This window comes from Hesperophylax consimilis, unplaced genomic scaffold, assembly GCF_061612785.1.
Source record: "Hesperophylax consimilis isolate HC1 unplaced genomic scaffold, BYU_Hcon_1.0 scaffold_149, whole genome shotgun sequence".
In the NCBI taxonomy this organism is placed as follows: Eukaryota; Metazoa; Arthropoda; class Insecta; order Trichoptera; family Limnephilidae; genus Hesperophylax; species Hesperophylax consimilis.
The window spans coordinates 11,445-16,279 of record NW_028301368.1 but is presented as its reverse complement, the minus strand read 5'-3'; the positions used below and the strand labels follow the sequence as shown (position 1 = coordinate 16,279).

Sequence of the window (4,835 nt, the reverse complement as noted above, 5' to 3'; positions counted from 1 at the left end):
ATAGAGGGAGACAACATGATACAAATATAAGCAACACAAAGACGGTCATAAAATACATTAACATAAGTGCACAAGTATTGGAAAAACCGCTAGATAATTATGTAGACTAATGGGTTATACGAATAAATCGGGAGAAACAAAACATCAACTGGCAAGGTGGTAAGGAGGTAAGGAGAACTGGGAATTTTTTATGGGTTTATTGGAAACAGACTTAATATTGGACTACTTGATATGTCTAATTGATTATTAAGTATCTGACTTTTGGTTTTTACAGCTTTTTTAATTTCTAGTGCCTCTAAATTGTTTAGTCTGTTACCATGCCCGTTTTTATGTAAGATGTTAGCACCGGTGCTATGACAGAATGTATGATCTTTATCGATCAAATGATTTGCAAATTCGGAAAAACCGTTATTATTGAGGTTTTATTGATGTTTTGTTTTTCCCGATTTATTCGTATAACCCATTAGTCTACATAATTATCTAGCGGTTTTCCATTACTTGTACACTTATATTAATGTATTTTATGACCGTCTTTGTGTTGCTTATATTTGTATCATGTTGTCTCCCTCTATAATATATTTGTATCATGTTGTCTCCCTCTATATTTTGTTATATATATGCACACATTATGTACTTCTTGTTTAGTATTAATTTGTACCCTGATGATGCTTAAGTAAAGCGAAACCGGTCGGTTCTTAAATTAATAAATATCGTGGTTTTAAAACAAAAAAAGTATTTTATTTTATTAAATATGTCAAACCACAAAGTGATTGCTTTCTACAATAATATAATTTAGTTCAGTGATGTTATTTTTCATGTCGGAAGGAGGCCCTGAAGAAAATAATTTCTCTCAGAGCCTGTGTCATCTTTGAGAATGCTGTATAGAGGGTCTTTTTTGAGGAGGAGGGAGTGAACCTGTCCTGAATGTCAACTGTACAATTTCTACCCAGAATTAACTTAATTGTACGTTTTTTGACTAACCGTACCTTGGTGTTCTATTTTCAATAAACTCTTTAATTATGTTTCAGATGTGAAATCTATACTCCGCTACAGAATGTTTTGCCCAAGTCTTGTAAAGATGCAAAGGCACGGAGGTAATAATAAAATCATTTGAGCCCTTTACTGTTATTTAAAAGGTCACTGGAAGTGCAGTTATAATCAATGATTTTATTTTTTTCTAGCTTCCACGAATAATCTGAAAAGGCATTATCTAAGGATTATACTCTTAAGGAGAATATAGAAAATGTAGAAAGGTGAAACGGATTTAAGATTTTCGATGAAATGATTGTGTTGTGAAATATTTATTTTGTTATTTATTACTTTATATTTTTTTTTACAGTTTTACCGTACGCGGTCTTGTTGTAGAGTGGTATATCTAACTGTCATGGAAAGTTTTTTTCTGAGCTTTAAGAGAAAGGTTTCTTAAAGATACTGGAGTTATTCTAGGGCTATGTTAGATTTTTAACATCGATCACCGTAATGCTTGCCTTCCTGAATAAATCTAATTTTATTTAATCATTAACGGCCAAGATATTTTTGACAATGGTGTGTTTTTATCTTTCTGTATTCCAATCATTTAGCTTTGCTTCTAGGGTTGTGCCCCAGTATTGCTTTTTGGAGACTGTAAACGGATCTCTCGGCATTTAATGAAACTGCAGCAGAACAAAGGCTGTTGCTATATTGACGTTCATGGTATGTTTTGCTCAGATTGACGATAAGGTTTCCAGATCCGCATTTCGCTCGAAGCATGTTTAGGGTAATAAGTTTATAGTTTAGGGTTCTTTCACCGTATTTATGGGAACATTTCAGAACCACCAATCTTTCATTTTGAGTGAATCTTGTGTTTGTGATTAAATTATATTTGACAATTTAAACAAATAATATTTAGAGAAGTTAAAAATAAAATTGAAAGTTCACTGAAAGCTTAAACTATTAAAAGTAGTAATTTCATAAAAATGTAAATAAATAGAGCCCCTTTCACATTTTAGAATGTAATTTTATGTTGCTTACATGTTTTATTACTCTTTATAATTATTGAATTGTTTAAATGAATAAATAAATAATTACAAAAAAGTCTTCTGATTTGTAAGTCCTCGGGAAGCACTAAGGATCTTTCTATCTATCTTTATAATATAATAAATTTGATGAGCATAAAAATGTAAACGTGTATATAATTGATATAAATGTACAAAAGTAGATATTACACGTGTATAAATATTATATTGCGCATATTATACAAGATGTCGGGGGTAAAGTGCACAAACTTCGGGAGGTGATTCTAATTGATAGTACAAGTAAAAAAGAAAAAAAAACTTTTTTTGGAATTCCAACGTTTTAAGATAGTTTTCGAGTAAAAAAGTTTAATTTTTTGTATAGAAAAAAAAACAATTTCTTCTACGGAAAATAAATTTTTGTGGAAAAAATTTGGAAATTCGAATAATTTCCATTTCATTTTTACTTCTTCTAGCATTTAGAATAACCTCCTGAAGTTTGAGCACTTTACCCCCGGACACCCTATAAAGATAACCATATAAGAAAAACCTTATTGATGTAAAAATATATTTATTGATTTTATAAAAGTTATAAATTACTTTTATAAAAGTGATAATAGTATTTTAGTAAAGTAAAGTAATTTTTATACCTATTCAAATAACTTTCGTAAATGTTTTTTGTAAAATTAAAAAAAAATAATAATTAATTAAATCCGTAATAAAACCCATATTTTGAGAACCATCTTCATTTCGACATCGTTATAATTCGCTCGGTGCTAACTAAAAATGGTTCTGTTTTTCTAAAATTGCAATAGATGTCGGTAATTTAATTTCATTATTTAAATTATAATCCCCAAAATTATTCCTAATACGAATTCAGACACCTCTGTCGGATTCTTTTAACACTAAATATTGTTTATTTTGAGGGTGTTGCCCAAATCTAAATTCTTCACGCGGAAAGCGGGCCCTTAAGTGCCGAATCTTTCATAAGCAATTATAATTTATAAGGTTCCAGCAGACCCGGCTTCGCCCGACTTCCAAGACTATTATTGTTGTTTGCTACTTTAGAAAACGAATATCTGATTTTTATGTAATATTATGACGTGATTACAATGAAAATTATACACGTTAATTTCAGTTATTACCAGATAACTTTTTTAATCATCCATTTATTCAAAAAAAGCCTACAAACCTATTTTACCTCTTGAAATCCTGTGGTGCTAAGTATTTTGGGGACTTGTGGGAGTTTATTTATAAGTTTAAGTGTTAAGCATGTCACGTAGATATTGAGGTAAAAGAAATTATCACAAATATTTGCAAACATTAGGTGATAATTAATACAATCGTTTTGTTGGTGACATATAAATTAACCGGATTGGGTTCTAGGATGAATTAGACTTTCCTTTGAAGAAGAGTAGGTGTCTTTAATAAGTTATTAGCGTTGACCATTTTAAGAGAAAGCTTTTTCCTTTCCGGATATGCCTCACAAATGGTACATGACATGGATTGAAGCTCGTCGGTTATTAATAGAAGCCTTCGTGCGTTATACGCACAGATGCATGGCCACACGTTCAACATTTCTTCTTTACGTAATCAGTGCTCAGTGCTCATCTCTTGTGGTATCAAAGGGTAACGAATTACCGCAGATTAATATACAGATCTCCATTCATGTTATTGTAGAATACATATTGAGCATATTTCCAGACATAAACATGACATAAATATAATCGCAGAATTAATGTCATAAAACTTGGTTTATTTGTGATACGGTCATAAAAAACATTAATCAATAAGGAAATCAAATGTCCAGATTTTTATCATATTGAATATTTAATCGATTATTAATATATGCTAAATATTATTAGAATATTTATGCAAATACTAGTAATGGGCCGTTATTGATTTAATATTAAAAACATATTTTAATATTAAAAACTTATTTAATATTAAATCATTAGATTTACTATCCAATAACCATAAATAACGCGTACTATAAAGCGATTCAGTTGTTTCAGACTTAACATCCCAATTAAAAATATATATTCAAGGCTAAAAATCTGATTTAAAATTAGGTAACCCGTACATAAACTACATAATTATACACCTGTTGAATTTTCTGTACCACTTCTGTACGAAGACACATTAAGTACATAGCGGGTAAAAAAAACCTGATCAAAGATTGGTACAAATACTCGTATGTAGTTAACAAGACGAATAGCTGATTTTTCGGCTGAAGTTTAAAGTTTTTCACCAAAGCTTGGCGTCATTGATCAAATTTGTTTTTATCTAGTTTTTCCTTAAGCAGTTTAAAAGGAATGTAAGAACATATTTACTTTCAGCAGTGTGATATTACTAGATGTTCTTTTTATGTTAACTTACTTACGCTTCGAGTCTCAAAAAACCTTGCCTCGTGTTTATCTTGGGTTGGTATTTTCTGATTTTGTCAATGTTTTTTTCTATTGAGAGAAATTCAGGCATTTCTTCTACCAATATTCAAATGTAACATTACAAGTAAATTGTAACTAAATAAGAAACTGGTTTACTGATGGACATGAACCAGTTTCAACATATCTATAACCAAAAATAACTTCTGAAACTAATTTGGTCCGTAGATCCGTAGGCTAGATATTTTACAATATAATGATACTAAATTAATGTCATTTCAAAATAATTGATTCTTCGATGTTGTAGCACATCAAACTTAATATTTGACTTAATGATTTATACTTACTAATTTGACAGCCAAATGAGTAGGTTGACATCATATTTTGATTTTAAAATCTGATAACACGAATGTTGCCAGGACTTATCTATTTGTCAGATAGGAACTAATGAAGTGAGAAC

At 30.1% G+C, this 4,835-nt stretch overlaps 1 long non-coding RNA gene across 1 annotated transcript; it reads left to right on the top strand.

The window, feature by feature from the left end:
- Positions 1-848: 848 nt before the first annotated feature.
- LOC149408630 (uncharacterized) lies at positions 849-2,367 on the top strand. The gene is made up of 3 exons (XR_016305460.1): positions 849-1,094; positions 1,182-1,253; positions 1,340-2,367. It is a non-coding gene; the product is annotated as an uncharacterized LOC149408630 (long non-coding RNA).
- Positions 2,368-4,835: the final 2,468 nt, after the last annotated feature.